Source organism: Lynx canadensis, chromosome A2 (assembly GCF_007474595.2).
Source record: "Lynx canadensis isolate LIC74 chromosome A2, mLynCan4.pri.v2, whole genome shotgun sequence".
Lineage (NCBI taxonomy): Eukaryota > Metazoa > Chordata > Mammalia > Carnivora > Felidae > Lynx > Lynx canadensis.
Genome location: NC_044304.2, coordinates 124,658,072 through 124,675,924, shown reverse-complemented (window position 1 = coordinate 124,675,924; position 17,853 = coordinate 124,658,072). Strand labels below are relative to the sequence as shown.

The 17,853-nt window shown below is 39.4% G+C and overlaps 1 long non-coding RNA gene across 1 annotated transcript in view; it reads right to left on the bottom strand.

The window, feature by feature from the left end:
• The window catches only part of LOC115509061, a 45,091-nt gene extending 28,299 nt beyond the window's left edge, over positions 1 to 16,792 (bottom strand). The window contains exon 1 of the long non-coding RNA XR_004343304.1: positions 16,213 to 16,792. This is a non-coding gene — a long non-coding RNA (uncharacterized LOC115509061). The remainder of the gene's footprint in view (positions 1 to 16,212) is intronic.
• Between the last annotated feature and the right edge of the window lie 1,061 nt (positions 16,793 to 17,853).

Below are 17,853 nucleotides of genomic sequence, written 5' to 3'. Positions count from 1 at the left end.
AGTAAAATCCTTTCTTCTCCCAGAAATAACTTGTTTGCTCATAATTCCCAAAATGTACCTGTTCCTGCCTACACCGAGAAAAATTCAATATATACTTCATCTAAATAACTTACCCACCTGTATCAACTATCCCATATACATTACAATGAACACAAATAAGCATATACTGTTATAAGCACTATTTTTATTTTACAGCTATCTTTTAATACATCTTATTAAATGGAATCTGCTTTCATTCAGGCTTTTTGATGATGAACCTGCCACACCTCGGCAAATATGTGCCCTATAAGCAACACTAGGGCATTTTCTCATAGCATATTTGTGTTCTGGCCAAAACAAGATGTTCTACTCCCAACTTGATTTTTTTTTTTCAAGCCCAAGACATGGAGTTAGGCACTCGCCAAGGATCTTTGTTTCCTTTAGTGACAAATAGCATTAAAGACCAAATCTTGTTTACTTAACAATGTACTATGGGTTCTGTATAACATCAGAGCATATAGATTTAAATCCTCTTCTTTTTAAATATGCTTACTTTCAGTAATTTATGATTATAATGAATTTTAAGATGTAGGAAAATGCCAATTAAACCTAAAATTTAACTGCTTAGAAAAAACTGTCAGTTACCATCTCTTTCTCTCTCTCTGCATATATGCAAATGGAGGCATACATTACATTTTTTGAACAAAAAATGGAAAGTCAAGGAAAAACATAGTTTAAGGGATTCAAATAAAAACCAGAGTCTTTATTAGTTGATGTACATCAGCGAGAACCTAAAACCAGGTTAATCCCCAGACCAAAGCATAACTAAAGTTCTACAGGAGAGGGAAAAGGTGGGGATATCTGTCCCTGTGGTGTGGCCTGGATTGCTTTCTTTTCTTTTCTTTTTTTTTTAAATCTCTAACTCCTGCAAAAATTGTGGTTGCAAGAGGTAAAGAATGTTCTAGTTTCTCATGCTTTTTGCTGAGGATCACTGGTACAATCCCATTCGAGCAACTGTCATAACAATTCTTTCAAGAGCTATTTTTGCAAGCTTTGTGGTTTGTCAAGTTTGGAGGTAGGGAAAGAAACACAGGGAAATAGTAGAAGGTAAAAAGAAGGAAAGGAGGCTAGGGTCAAAGCAAGGAAAACGGAGGTCTGTTGTAATTCATCTATAGAGTTCATCCTAAGTTATTCAATTATTAAATGTAATTTTACCTGAATTTAATAGAAGACAAAGGGATGAGCAAAACTGAAACAATTAATAAACGTTATATCATTATTTCTTCACAACAGAAATATTTCCTGAAAGATCCCTAAAGCTAAGGGAATCTGCCTTTGTAAAAAGTGGTAAAAGTCAAAAAACCAAAATTTTCTATTTGGATTCATTTTGGAGAACACTGATTACATTCCCACTAAAGATGAGGAAATTAGCATTCTCACATCTCCTCCCACAGTCTTCCTGCCCACATTCATACTGCCATTACATCATTAATTCTCACAATAATGTCACCTAGGTCTATATGCAAGTGGATCCGAATTTTCATGAGCAGAGCTTTTACTGTGAGTTCTCCATTTTGGAATTTTTTATTTTTACTAATCCAGTAATAAAATAACATTGAGATTTAAAAAAAATTAATGTTTATTTATTTTTGAGAGAGAGAGAGTGTGTGGGGAAGGGCTGAAAGGGAGGGTGACACAGAATCCCAAGTAGGCTCCAGGCTCTGAGCTGTCAGCACAGGGCCTGACTGGGGGCTCAAACTCACGAAAGGTGAGATCATGGCTTGAGCCAAAGTTGGCTGCTTAATTGACTGAGCCACCCAGGTGCCCCTAGAAATTTTTTTAATAAAGATTCACGAGTTCATTTTTGTTTTTGTTTTGTTTTTATCTAAAGTGTCATATAATTAATTATCATTTTATGTGGGAATAATATCCTAGAACCGTATAAGGCAAAACAAAATGGCACTCTAGAACATATTTGACCAGCAGAACTCTCTACAATGATGGAAATGTTCTATATCTGTGGCTATTGAGTCCTTAAAAACATGACCAGAATGAACAAAGAACTCAACTTTCCATTTAAAAAATTTTTTTTCAATTAGTTACATTTCAGTGGCCACACATGGTTAGTTGCTACTGTAATGGACGGCCCAATTCTAAAAGATAATATACAAGACTATTTTCATGACCTGGGAGGGAAAAGATTTCTTAAACAAGACACAAAAAGCATGAAGCATAAAAGAAAATGTTGATAATTTCTATTATATTAAAATTAAGAACATCTTTTTATGACAAGATACCATTAAAAGAGTAGAAAGGAAGCCACAGAACAGAAGGAATTTGCAACACCTTTCTGGGAAAGGGCTTCTATACAAAACATTGAGAGAATTTCTAAAATTCAGTCAGAAAAGCACAGACAAGGCAAAAGAGGCAAGGTACTTGAACTGTAGGTGCTTGTTTATAAGGCTTATTCAAATGGCTCATAAATACATGAAAAGCTGCTGGACTTGGTCATCAGGAATATGAAAATGAAAGCTGTGCATACACCAGAATAGCTAAAGAGACTGACATTACTATGTGTGAGTAAGAATAAGGAGCAACTTGAACCCTTATACATTGCTGGTAAATTGGTAAAACTTTGGGAAAGGTTCTGGCATTATCTGTGCAAGCTGAACATACACGTTCTCTTTGAGAAAGCATTTCCAATCCTAGGTGTAAAAAGGATAGGAATGTTTGAACATATACACAAAAAGACACATACAGGAATAATCACAGAATCATGATTCATAATGGCCCCAAACTAGAAACACCTTGAATGTTAAGGGTAGAAGGAAAAATTGTGCATATTCATACAGTGAAATTTTGTGAAGCATTTTACAAATAGAATTATAATTACAGGAAATAACAAAGATAAATCTCACAAATATAATATTGAGCAAAACAAGGTAGACTTAGGAGAATGATTCCACCTTTGTGAAGTTCAAAGATGGGTGAAATTAAACTAGAGTATTAGACATCAGAATACTATTACCTTGGAATAGAAGGGAAGGGGTAGTAATTGGGGCTGCCATGAAATGTGCTTTTGAGATGTTACTAAAGTTTTATTTGTTGATCTGATGCTGATTACACAGATGTTTATCTCATACTTTTCTATGAAGAGTTACATTTAGGTTTTGAATACTTTTCACTATGTTTATTATTCTTCAATAAAAAATATTTTTAAGAAAGAGATCTTGAACCCCAGAGAACAATTAGAGAGTGACCATTTCTTAATTAAATGCTCTCATTCTTTAAATTGTTGACCAACATTGGCATACATGCATAAATAAATACATAAATAAAATCTCATTTTTATTTGTTTTTAGTTAGTAGTGATTTTACTGGATATTTTTATTCACCTTCTGTGAAATGTTTATTCATAGCCTTTTCTCACTTTTTATGGGGTACTTCTCATTTTCATAATGATTTATGAGAACATTATCCAGTATGGATATTGTCCATCTATCTGTCCATTAGGTTGCAAACATTTACGTTGGTTTGTCATTTAATTTTGTTTAGAGTAAAATTTCACCATGCCAAGTTTTAAATTTTATTTCTATTAAGTTAATCTCATCATATCATTTCATTTTTTGGTTTCTGAGCTTTTTTGATTGCTTATAATAGAATCAGGGTGAAAGTGACTGATCAAGGGGGTGCATATCAGGAGATGTGTCCATTGGGCAGTATCTTCACAGACTATCTACCTGAATGGACATCTTCGTCTTGGTTTTGGTCTTGTCCACAATAAGAATGTCTTGGGTTTTCCATAGATATTCGTTGTTGGTTTCTAGCTTTTATTAAGATAAGGAGGGATCTACCATACACAGAGGTTTATGAGAATGGATGCTTAATAGTGTCAAATGTAATTTGCAATTTATAAAGATGATCCCGTGGTTTTCTCCTTTAAAATATTTATGTAATGACTTCCATTAATTGACACAATGCCTAACCTTGAACACTTCTTCCATGTCTGAGGTAAACCTTATCAGTCTGTTTGGTCTGCTATAATGAAAGACCAGAGACTGGTATCTTCTATACTGAAGAAATTTATTTCCCCCAATTCTAGAGTCTGAATAGTCCAAGACCAAGGCACTGGCATATTCAACATCTAGTCAGGGCCTACTTTCTGGTTCCTAGATGGTGCCTCCCTGCTGTGGCCTCACATGGTGGAAGGAACTAGGGAGGTCTGTGGGGTCTCTTTTATAAGGGCATTAGTCTCTTTCATGGGCGTTCTACACTCAAGACCTATGCAGCTCCTGAAGTCCCACATTCTAATATCTTTGGGGGTTAGGATTTCCAAATAGGAATTTTAGGGGGATACGGACATTCAGGCCATAGTGCTCCCCACCATGGTCAAAGCGCATCATTCTTCAATACGCTAGCAGATTCATTTGTTAGAATTTTACTGGAGAATTTTCCATTTATGGTCATGCATGAGACTGACATATAGTTTCTTTAGTTTTGTAGCACATTTCTTAACTGCTTCATTTTATGAATAAAGGATATGAGACCAGAGAGGTGAAATGAATGAATGTCTCAAATTAGTAAGAGAACTTCTAGAAATAATGCCCTCTGACTCCAACTCAATGACTTTCCTACCATGTGATGCTGCCAGTGTTTCAAAATATTCTAGGATTATATGTTTGTTTGTTTGTTTGTTTGTTTTGGTGTTAGGACAGTCTCCAAATCTTTATAATCCTAGAAATTGAAGAAAGTGTCCAACATCGTCCAGTTAACATTTATTAACTGTAAGTTATTCAAATAGTGTTTATGTGTAACTCATCTTCTGCCAGATCCCATTAGCCTCTGTGTATAAATGGATATAATTAACTCCCTTAATAATAGCTTTAATAGGAGCTTAAATAGCTCCTTTCCCCCTGGTTATTAACTCACAGGGATTCCCAGGTCATGCGCCCTCTCTAGGTCTCATCCAATTAAACTACAGAGTTCCTAGATTGGTCTCACCCAAGTTTTTGGGGTGCTCTCCACTACCAGGTGGCCTGTTCTTTCTCTCATTCCGCCACACTCATGATTGCATCCAAGGCCAACTGAAGGATGGCACATCACATGAGCCTCTCAGGAAAGTTATGCCTATGCCAAGGATGCTATTTCTAGAATTACTCCAGCAGCAGTGTTGAAGTTCTAAAGCCTTCCCGTCATTCTGGCAGTACTGTTTGGGCCCACGTACTGCACGTGTAATACCTTTGGAAAACTTATCCCGCCTACTCTCCAAAATCTGGGGAAGAGTCCAGGCTACCTGTGCCATCCCTTCAGGGAATGCTCCCCGCCTCCAGGCTCACTCTGCTATAGCCTGCAGTCCCCGCAGGTCAGTGACTAGTCACCCATCCCACTTGTGGATCAGGTACTTTGGGGGCACACTGGAACCTAACCTTTGGCTCAGAATCGGTCCTCTACTACGAATGTGTTATATTTGTGTATATTTTTTCCCTAAGCTTTAGGAGCAAGGAGAGAAGGAAGTCCATGGAAATAAAGTGATGCAAACCTAACACTGAGCATAAAGTTAAGAGGCCCAACCATCTCCAAATGCTCCTAAGAACACCTCTGTATGTAGAGAAGTAGGTAATTATCAGGTGATTTTGCTCCACAGATTAAATTCCACAGATTCAGACTAACCCCCATGCTTTTAAGGAGCTAGAGATATTTTGAAATCATCCAAAGGGTTATGAAGGTACACACCCTCCTGAGGTTGTGTAAAGAAATACATCTAAACAAAACACCAGCAGAAACGGCAACAATCTGTGAGATTTAGCCTCAAGTCTTTGGCGTAAGATTTTTATCTAAAGCCAGAGGTAAAGAGAATGTGATGAAATTGATGATTGATTCGGCTAAAAATTTGAAGCAATTTTGTCTTAGAGTGTTTTAAATATCAAAAGTAGTTTTGACATCTTAAAATATCAAAAGAGAGCTAATGTTCCTTTAAGGAAACATTAGACTTATAACAACTTAGAGAAAAATTGCTTGACAAAGAAGCTTTGAGAGTAGATTAGCTTATTAGACATTTGAAACCATTAAAAAGAAACAATACTTTAAGGAGTGTGGCCCTTCCAAAAAAATGGCTCAATCCTTGGAACTGCATGGAGACACTGGATGTAGACCAAGAAACACCAGAAACCGAATGATCAAGCAAGCTTTTCAGTAGAACTCTATACTCGAGAAGAGACTTATTGAGTAATTTCCAATAATTCAGTAACCGTTTTGAAAAGAAAAGAAAGCATTCGCACCTTTTACAAGACTGAAATAAACCCCCGGGTCTTTGCACGGCTGTTCCATCCACCTGGGTGCCCTCCCCCTGCTGGTCTGCCTAGCAAACTCCCACACGCCCTCCATAAGCATCTCACATTAACACTTCCTGTGTGGTTTCTTCCTAATTTCCTTAAAAAAAAAAACAAAACCCACACAGATATGTGTTATTCTCTACTCCCACTTCATATGGGTTACTGTCTTGTCACAAATACAGTACTGCCTTGTAATCATCTGCACTCCCCTAAGCAGAATATTTACTTCTTTTAACTTTAGCAACTCCGCAGCACCTCAACCAGCACCAGCCACAGAGTGGGCACTCAGAGTCTCTGATGAACGAATGGCACGTCATCGTAGGGAATAACGTTGTCCACATTTAAATTCCAAGCATGACTTCACAAAACGTTTGTGAGGAATATGTTGTGAAAAAATAGATTGCAAACATGTGTGTACAATTAGATTACAGCTATAAAAGAACCATGGCTTTATAGACTCGAAAGTAAAACCATCAAAGTATGTGTTCATGTTAGAGCGATTAAAATAGTTTCCCTTGTTGCGTTATCTTTCCAAATTTTTTTTGTTTTGTTTTGAGGGTTTTTGTTTTGCTGTTTGTTTTTTTTGTAACAGCATGTCACCCATGGGTTTAACGTGACTGTCACAGGATGGTAGAAGAAGACTCTTCCTGTAATTGGTTTCAACTGAAGCATCAACACAATAAATATTAGATTCTAGTAACGGAGGCATAAACCTGTCCATCACTCTCAAACACAGAATTTATAAAGTTAATAAAATCTCTCAAATTTTGGATGGTTCAATGAGATCAAGGTATATAAAGCATTAGAGAAAGCTTTGGAGAAGAGTTCAGTGAAACATTTTTTTGTTTTCTTTTTGGACAGACCTGTTGCCTTGCTCTGCTTCCTCATACCTGTCTTTCGGGAGCAGGTGGGACTGTCAGAGAGCAAAAAATGGGCCATCTACTTAAAGACCTGCAGGGCAGCAGCCCTTGGGCTAGATTGCCTCTAAGGTGTCCACTCAGAAAGTACTGAAATTATGTCCCCTGACATTAGGATACACAGAAAACTAGCTCCTGATTTACAAGTGAGCAAGTAAGGCCAAGTGTGGGATGTCGTCTGAGCCTGCCACAGAAATCTTGAGGAAAATAGAAGGCCCAAACAGTTGCTTTGTTGAGGTTAGACTGGTCTCCCAGGGTTTAGAGAGGCAAGGGATACATGAGTTTCCCCACAGTGGAGACAGAAATGGTGGACATTAAGTTGGAATGGGATTGTTGAGGATCCTGTCCTACAGGGCCAACTTGGGGGGGGGGGGGGGAAGGAGAGAACCCGGAGGGATGATGGGAGTTGGAGGGCGTAACACCAAGTGATTGAAGTCTGAGAAAGGAGTCTCACTTGGCAACACAGGTTAAATTTTCTTCTGCTTGAGTCAAAGAAACTGCAAGAGAGAGGGTCTGGACACAAAACCTCCAGAGAGTCCTCCAAAGCACTTTATGGGAGAAACAGAAGATGACTTTCACCAACTCTGGGGCCTGACCCATAAAACATGATTTCTCCATCCTAGAGAGAATTGTCCTCTTCCTCCTCTAGGCCTTTCCCACTAGGGCCTTTCTGAGGAGTAATCTAGGCAGTAGGAAGTCCAAGGCCATGCTCCCTGTTCTGAGAAGCAGGTCCACATTAGAGGAGGGAAGAAAATGTTATACTAAATTAATTTGGGCATTTTGGTGATTAAAAAGAGCTGAACTTCATATATTCTGAATGGAAGGTGTTTGTCACTTAAAGTAAATGTTGCATTAGCTCCTAAGAGTGAAGAGAAAGTCAGGAGTTTGCAGGAAAAAGCTTACCACAGGCAAAAGATTACCACCACGGGATAACATTTTAAAGGATGGGGAGGGGGGAGGGGGCTAAAAATTAAACTGTGTTTTGATTCCAATGCACACATCAAGCTTGTTTGATATGCCAGTTGCATAAGGAATATCAGTCAGTCTCCTTTCTTTTTTTAAAATGTTTTGTTATTTATTTTGGGAGGAGAGAGACAGATACAGCATGATCAGGGCAGGGGTAGAAAGAGAGAGAGAGACACAGAATCCGAAGCAGGCTCCAGGCTCTGAACTGTCAGCACAGAGCCCGACATGGGGCTCAGACTCATGAACCATGGGATCATGACCTGAGCCAAAGTCAGACGCTTAACCAACTGAGCCACCCAGGAACCCCAGTCTCCTTTCTTAATGCTCCAGTAAGTCATGAAAAGAAGTTGTCCAGGTCAAAAAGGTTATTTGGCTTTGATTTTTATTTCAAATGTTATTTAAACCCCTACGAGCCATGGGACATTCTACAATATTTCATATGCCTTTGGATGAGAAAGCTTGGATCATTGAACATAAGGTGTGGAGGGAAACTCACAAGTCGTGTCTTATCCCTCACTTTACCGATAAGGAAATCCGTGGCATAGAGCATTTAAATGACTTGCCCCAACACCACTGCTGGTTAATAGCAAAGCAACTTCTGACACATCACACTTCCTTTCCTGATCTGCTCCCAAATTTCCACAGCCTGCTGTAGCTACACCCCCAGTCTGAAAGGAGTCTGAAAATAGAAAAGAAGTGGGCAATTTTCCTAACAATGCTAATCAGAAGTTACAGTCTCCGCTAAAAGAGTGTCAGAGGGTCTCACAAAGCAAGCTTTTAGGGAATGTAGGAAGTTAATTACCTTTCTTTGTAATTCATTAGTCACCGTCCTTATAACCTGAGGCCCTTTGAAATACAACTTGTATTTAGTAGCATGGATTCGGAAGACTTTAGATATTAATATGTCCAAGAGAGCCTCTTTCATCTAGTTTATTAAATTTTCCTTTGACAGGCTTAAATGATTTTTAGAACTTATCTTCATGTTTTGTTACAAACAACAAAACAGCTAGGATCACAGAGAAAGAATGTTTTGATTGGAATTAATGATTACTTAGTATATCTCCTTTAAATGAACGTGAAAATGGAGCTTACATATTTAAGTGGCTTCCTGAGATGAAATTGACTAGGCTTTCAAATCCAGGATTGAAGAAAGGATTGTTTGTCCCCAAATAACTCCCTTAGCAATCTGCTACAGCATCATTATATGTACCCATTGCTTTAGGGTAAAACTTTATGTCATCTAAGAATTCTGGGAAAATGCAAATATGTTACCTGGAATGTGACATCAACATTTACCAGTATTCCTTAAAGAGATGGCATGATGAACAGAAATGGCAACTAGGACAGAGACCTTTGGCTGGGGTTGGGTGGGGGTGGAGGAGATGAGAAATATTCTGGGCAGCAGATTGTCCCAGGACAGACAGATAAGGCATCCAGAGAAGGAACCAGAGAAAAGGGAACTAGAAAGAATGCATTGTTTCTTAATGTGCTCGATATAATTAATCATTAGGAAAATGCAAATCAAAGTCACAATAAGATATCACTTCACACCCACTAGAATGGTTATAATAAAAAAGATGGGCAGTAGGTGTTGGTAAGAATGCGAAGAAAATGGAACTCACACATTGCTGAGGGGAATGCAAAATCGTGCAGCTGCACTCGAAAACATTTAAGCAGTTCCTAAAAGTTACAGAGCTACAATAAGGCCAGCATTTCCACTCCTAGCTATATATACCCAAGGTAATTGAAAACATATATGTGCACAAAAACTTGTACATGAACATTCATAGGAGAGTTATTTATAGTACCGATGAGTGGAAACCACCAATTATTCATCAGTTGACGATTAGTTAAACAAATGTGGTATATCCATACAGTGGAATATTACCCTGCCAAAAAAGGAATGAAGTACTTATTCATACTACATTATGGATGGACCTAGAAGTCATTATGGTTAAGTGAAAGAAACCAGTCACAAAAGATCACACGTTGTATGATTTCCTTTATATTAAGGACCCATAATAGGAAAATCCATAGACACAGAAAGTAGGTTAGTGGTTTCTAGGGACTGGGGGATGGAGGGAGGGGGTAACAGGTAAAGGGCTTCTTTGGGCATGAAGAAAATATTCTAGAATTACATAGTAGTAATGTGTGCACAGTTTTGTAAATTAAAAGCAATTGAACTGTAGACTTTAAATTTTTTTAATGTTTATTTGTTTTTGAGAGAGAGAGAGAGAGAGAGAGACAGAGCATGAGTAGGGGAGGGGCAGAGAAAGAGAGGGAGACACAGAATTAGAAGCAGGCTCCAGGCCCTGAGCTGTTAGCACAGAGCCCGACGCAGGGCTAGAACTCAAGAACCATGAGATCATGACTTGAGCCAAAGTCAGATGCTCAACCGACTGAGCCACACCTAGGTTCCCCAAACTGTAGACTTTAAAGAGGTGCATTTTATGGTATTTTAATTATATCTCAACAAAAAAAAATTATAGAGTTAAATGATGCAGAACAGAGAGGGGATGACTGCAGGGGCAAATTCCATGGACGACGGAGAGATCACGGATCTCAGGCAGAGGGGATTTCTTTAGAATTCAACCATTTTAACAAGGAGGCAGTGCAGAGTTTCAGAGGCAGGAGTATGGAAATCCTTTTCCAAATTATTCTATTTTCTCAATAGAATAAAACTGAAGTCATCATCTAAGAATGAGGTGGAAGAAGAAATTTGGGGAGGTTTGAGAAGGGAAGCGTGAATGGTACAGCATCCTTGGGAGAATGACAACATGACAGGAAAAGAGCCTACCTGAGGTTGGTGGTCATACATTTAAAGTGAAATATTTTATGTTTTTCATTCAGCCCACTGATGCAGGTGCAGAGTAGGTGGAGACTGAACCACACCTGGCATTTTCCAAGTGAACGTAATATACTCTTGAGATAGTGCACAAGAGTGAGTGTAATGAGCTATGGAATCTAAGTGGAGTAATGAGGGAAACGAGGCTATGAGGACGTTAACCGAGAAAATGTGTTCAGGTTAATGGATTGAGTGCTTTGAAGGGTTGAAAAATGATGAAGGTGGGAGTAGTAGAAGAAGTGGGCTGGAAACTTAGAAAGTAGAGATTGTCAGAATTGGGATGATGGAAATTGAGATCATACAGTTGTTATTAAGGACAATGTCTAAGGTTTATCTTCAGATATGAGTGGTTGAGATAGGGTGGCGAACAAGACCATCAAACCATGGAATCAACAAGAGGTGATTTAAAGTATTGCTGAGCCATTAGGTGTCTCACCTTGGACGATGTGTGCTTGGAGTAGAAAGAGCTGCACATGATTGAGCAGAAAGATGTCCATTGACGAACACAGATCTGGGGCTTAGCAAAGCAGGTCACTGAAGTTTGGACATCAAGGGATGTCAGGATGGTGGTAGGACAGTTCTGGTGATGTCCACTAGTTCTAAACTAGCCTAGTCTTCAGCCATAGGAAGAGGTGCTAATGGACTGAGCAAAATGAGGTCAGCCAGAGCTGCAGAGTTGTAAAGATTTAGGTGTGTGTGTGGAGTCCTTACTCTTTCTAGAAGCGGGTTCTGACTATGCTTTCTTTCCTCCTACCCAGACACCACATTTCACCCATTCATTCCATTTCACATTGTTTTTATCTACTGTCATAGTTGGAACTGACACACTGGTTCAGCTGAAATGTTTTGAGGTTTAAAAAATTAACTTCTGGGGCGCCTGGGTGGCGCAGTCGGTTAAGCGTCCGACTTCAGCCAGGTCACGATCTCGCGGTCCGTGAGTTCGAGCCCCGCGTCAGGCTCTGGGCTGATGGCTCAGAGCCTGGAGCCTGTTTCCGATTCTGTGTCTCCCTCTCTCTCTACCCCTCCCCCGTTCATGCTCTGTCTCTCTCTGTCCCCAAAATAAATAAATGTTGAAAAAAAAATTCTTTTTTAAAAATAAATAAATAAATAATTAACTTCTGTAAATTGGAGAACAAACGTTGTCAGATTTAGGCCAAAGTTGTAGACCTGGTGGGCTTCAATGTCTCACATCTGGCACAGATGTGAGGACCCCGGCCACTAGTTCAGGAGCAATAAGGGAAGCCAAGAGATTCATTCTTCCTTTTAGCAAATAAAAGGGAGTACTTTATAACATTCAAACTCTGATGAATCAAAACTAAGGACAAAGGGGGAGAGACAGAAAAAGAAAACATTTTGAAACATTCTTAAAATGCTCAGTCGCCATAGAGCGTTTAATCACTAGGTTTAAATCAAGGTTTTCCCACGTCTGTCTGTGTGACCTTGGACCATTTTCTTTATCACTTGGGGCTTCACTTTCTTTTTTGAAATGTGTTGGAGTTCATAAGACAAATGTACTATTGGCTTTATACTTAAATATTTTATTATTTACAGTTTCATATTTTAAAAATAAGGCAGAGGGGTTCCTGGCTGGCTCAGTCAGTAGAGCATGCAGCTCTTGATCTTGGGGTTGTGAGTTTGAGTCCCACGTTGGGAGTAGAGATTACTTTTAAAAAATTTGAGAAAGATGAGCACTCCATTATTTTGCAAAGCAAATGTATTACATTGTTGCTGTCTTTGCAAATTAAATAATCTGCCTCCAAAATATAACTAAGTTCTCCAAATCTGAATGCTGGTTTATTAGATCTTTATCTCATTAGCCACCTGTTCTTATCTCCTACATTAAGTTTTGGGATCCTTCACTCCAGCATTTGAGTGAACAAGAATGTGGTAGAAAAGGATGGCTTAAAAGGCAAAGGGAGGGATGTTTTGTACCTCAACAGATTTCCTTTGTTTGGATATTTGGGGTAAACATTGGTAATGCTGTAGTGGGTTCAGGCTGTGTGGAGGCAGGGAATAAAACTAGATAATACTTTAAGATTCCTTGTTTTGATTTTGGAATAATGAGTAAGAATTTTCATTCATGCACATTATTTCTGGTGGGGTCTGTCTTCTCCTTAGAGCCTTTTTATTGATGAATTGCACACATCATGTAGTGACATTCAATTTGCCACTGTTCTTCTGGATTCACAGGGGCAATGTCTTAAATGAGGTGTTTATTGTTGCCGTTTCAGGCACAGGAACATGGGAGGGGATGGAACTGTGTGCTCAGCCAGATGGACCGCTATCTAGTCAAATAGGACTGACTCTAACAGGCCATGTGAGGCTCATTTCCCCAGCTGGCTGAACATGGCAACCAGACCCTCAATAGGAAATTTGCTTCAGTACTTCAGGCCATTCTTGGAAAAAGGTGGCTTATAAGTGTCCATTTGTGTGTTCAGTTAATATGTATGGATCTCCTAAACGGTGCCTAGTTACGGATACTTTTCCCAGTTAAGAGAAGGTAGTACCTGCATTATCAAATGGGCCAATATTTCCTATTCATTCAGTGCCTGGTATTTAGATAGCATCTTCCTTGAAAGAATTAAAATTTTCATGTATATCTCATTTACTCCTAAAGTCAGTGTTTTCCAAGTTCTTGAATTGGCTAGTCCCTTAATGAGGCAAACTATCCAACAAGATCGCCATGCCAAGATTGCCTATAAATTAATAAAAATAACCACTACAGAATATAATTTATTAAAAGAGCTTTGGTTGTCTTTTCTCTACTTTCTCCTCTTAATTCTTTTCACAGAGGTATCCAGGTCCTTTGGGATATCCCCATGTTAGGAATTTTGGTAGAGCTGAAAGCAAAGAGACTCCCAAGTAATGGTTTTTCCCGAACTTGTAAAAGCCAAAGCCCTTTGAGAAAATAACATTAAGTGTCCCAGAAGGAGAGTATAGTGATTGAAAGATTTTTGTTTTTGTTTTTGTTTTCGTTTTGAGGGCAAGGAAAGAGAAGAAAAATCGCCCAAGGTTGAGGAGGAAAAGAGGCCCCTTCCCTCAAGTAGGCCTGGGATTTCTCCCTTGTAGGAGTCTCTCTGCAAGGATGGCTACATAGTCCACCTGCGAAGGCTGACCTCACCAAGTTTGCCATAGACGATGCTGGGCTTGATGGAGTCGTGTGGTGTCTCTGTAGTAACCGGCGGGGGCTATCTACCAAAGCAATGTTGTGGTGTGATGGGAAACACCAAGAACCTTGAATATTAGGAGATAGTAGGAGGACATGGCAGTTGAATAATGTCAAAGTTGAATTTTGAGCACTTTCAGGGGTGGGTGGAGCTCAGATTCAGACTTGAAGTGATGCAAGGAATATACACAATGGAGTATTACTCAGCCAAAAAATAATGAAATCTTGCCATTCGCAACAACATGGATGGAGCTAGAGAGTGTAATGTTAAGTGAAATAAGTCAGTTAAAGAAAGGCAAATACCATAGGATTGCACTCATATGTGGAATTTAAGAGACAAAACAAATGAACAAAGGAAGAAAAGACACCCCCAAAAACCGACTCTTAACTATAGAGAACAAACTGGTTACCACAGGGGAGGTGGGTGAGGGGATGGGCAAAATAGGTTAAGAGGATTAAGAGTACACTTATCATGATGAGCACTAAGTAACATACAGAATTGCTGAATCGCTGTATTGTACACTCAAAACTAACAACACTGTATGTTAACTACACTGGAATTAAAATAAAATAAAATAAAATAAAATAAAATATAAATTTTTTTAAACTTAAACAAATGATATAAAGGAAAATTATGAAACACAATATTCCTTACACATCTATATTTGTGGACTAGTGTTCATTCCTACTACACTAACGTTGCACATAGTTTTGCAATTTTCAAAATTGTTTCCTTACCTTAATTACTTATGCCTTAGAATAAAGATATGAATAAGCACTATTATCAGCCTTGCTTTATAGATCGGAGAACTGAAATTCAGAGAAGTGGCACAATTTGCTCAAGAACACATGGCCAAATAGTGGCAAGGTCAAGAATCAAGGTTAGATACATCTGCCCCTAAATTTCATTTTTTTTTTTTTTCAATATGACATGCTGCCTTTCTAATAGGGAAACGAATACCATTCATTAGGTGCTCCTGAGGAGATTGCTGGAGTTATTTAAATATAACTGAGTTAATTTAATCCACATTTAACGATAACAAAATCAGACCTCCATCACAGGTTCTCAGGTTCCTTGTGGGAGAAGTTTACTTGGAATTTTCCACCCAACTGCTTTGAGACCCAGGATCCTTCTCAGGCCCTGGGCATTCCTCTCTTCCTCAAGGAATCTGCCCACCCCACCTTGGTCTATCCCTTAGGGCTTCACCACTGTTATGCACTGGGACATTCTCCCCAGGTTTCCCCTTCCATGCGGTCCCAAATACAAACACAGGGCTCTCTTCTTCCCTGAAGCTATGAGTAACTTACAGAGAAAGAGTCAGCTCATGACCACTTCTAACAGGAGGTTGTTAAAAGCTTATAAATTTCTTACAGCAGTGGTCCCTGTTCTCTTAGCATGGCAGTGTGACCTCTTAAACCTGAAATCTCCAGCTTTCATTTTGCTTCCTAGGCTGCAGATATTACCCAAGTAGAATAATAAGTGCCATCATTTCCTCACTGTTCTTTAGCCACTGCTTTGGCTTTATTTCCCACAATGTCCAACCTAGAATCTGTGGCTTATCATTTCCAACCTTATCCCATTCCTTCATTCTCCTTCCTTTTTATCTACCTAATAAAACACCAATCCTACCTGAACCCCACATCCTCCTTTCCCGTGTCTACACCAGAACAGCTGAACAAAACAGCTGAAAAAATTAGATACTACGGCTGCATGAAATCTTACAGACTAGACAATTGGTTTCACCATAAATTCACGGCCCATATCTCACATGAGCCTTCAACAGTGCTGATCAATATGCTTCATTTCTCCAGGCTTGGATTTTGCGAAAGAAAGAAAGAAAGAAAGAGAGAGAGAGAGAGAAAGGAAAGAAAGAAAGAAAAGAAAGAAAAGAAAAGAAAAGAAAAGAAAAGAAAAGAAAAGAAAAGAAAAGAAAAGAAAAGAAAAGAAAAGAAAAGAAAAGAAAAGAAAAGAAAAGAAAAGAAAAGAAAGAAAGAAAGACTTCCTACCTTGTCCTCTTTGCTGAGGTGTTCCAGGTTCCCTTCTCCCCTCCTCTCTCAGATAACAGCCATGGTCCTTAATTCATCCTACCAGGTGCCGGCCATGGTCCTTAATTCATCCTACCAGGTGCCGGCCATGGTCCTTAATTCATCCTACCAGGTGCCACATCAGAAGCACGGGCATCCATCTTCTCCTTTCCTTCGGCCCCAGTGGAGGAAATGTTTCCCTTCCTGCCGCAGGTGCATTCCCCAAGTTCATGCCCTCTGCCTCCTTCGGGCATCGTCTTTTCACTCTCCTGCACCACTGGTGCCACCTACTAGGAATCATTCTTTTCACATATAATTGTAATTATAATTAATATCTCCCATCTTGTGAAACCCCATATTCTCCCTCCCAGCTCCCTCTGCCCTCAGAGGACATGCCATTGCTCGACCCCACAGCAAAACTTCCAACGAAGTTGTCCATATGCACAATATTTCTGCTTCCCTGCTTCCCAGTTTCTGAAGTCCCACCCATGACCCTTCCATCAAAACTTGTCAAGGTCAACAGTTGCTTTCCTATTCCCAAAATTAGTGCCCAGTTTCTTCCCCTTATTTCTTTTATTCCCTCAACAGAGCTCCATCCCACAGATGACTCCCCTATTCTTAAAGCACTACTCTCTCCACTTCCTTTCCAGCACATTTCCTGGGGTTTCTTTATCTCACTGTGCCCAGTATTCTTGGTCTCCTCTTTCTTCTTCACTTGAATGAAATGTTGTCTTTCCTCCACGTTCTGTCTGGGGCTCTTCTTCTCTCACTCTTTCTTCCCAGGTAATCTCAGCAATTCCCATACCTTTAAATATTAGTGATATTGAAATCCCCAAATAGTAGTTCAGCTTTGTTGAGCTCCAGGCACCAATATTGAACCAGTCTTTCCTGTTTAATTAAATGTCAAAAACACTTACCACATCATTCAAGCCAGAAATCTGCAAATCAGCCTGTTTTCTCCCTTCACCTCTACTCCTTAGTCACAATCCATTAACAGGGCCTGCTTGCGTCTCCAAAAGTGCAACTATCTTCTTATCTGCCTCTCATCTTATCTCCATTCTCACTATCTTCTCTCACCTAGACTTTTTCAAGCTGTATCCTGCTGTTCTCCTTTCTCCCAATCCTGTCTCACTGCAAAACGCTGTCCCATAGCAGCAAAAATAATCCTTTTAAAACATGAATTGGATCATCTGACCCCCATGTTCTCGGAACCCTCCAAAAGCTTCCCCTTTCACTAAAGGAAACCCAAACTTCTTATCATGCCCACAAGCTGCAGTTGATCTGACATTTCCTCTGACCCTGTCCTGTGTCCCTCACCTGCTTGCTTACCCTGTTCCCGTTACCCTGAATCTCTGTTAGGGCCTCTACACATGCTGCTCCTTCTGTCAGTAACTTCTTTCCCCAAACTCATCCCCCTGCCGTATTTTCTCAAAACTCTTAGAGAAGACTTCCTTTTCACCCATCTAGAATGCTCTGAACCTCAGCTCCTTATTTACTTCCTTCTTTGGACTTATCACAATTAATAATTTTTTAGTTCTTTGTCCAATTACTTGCTTGTACTTGTTTACCTGTTTCCACAACAGACGATGGAAAATAGGTCAACTTTGGTATTGAGCTTATAAG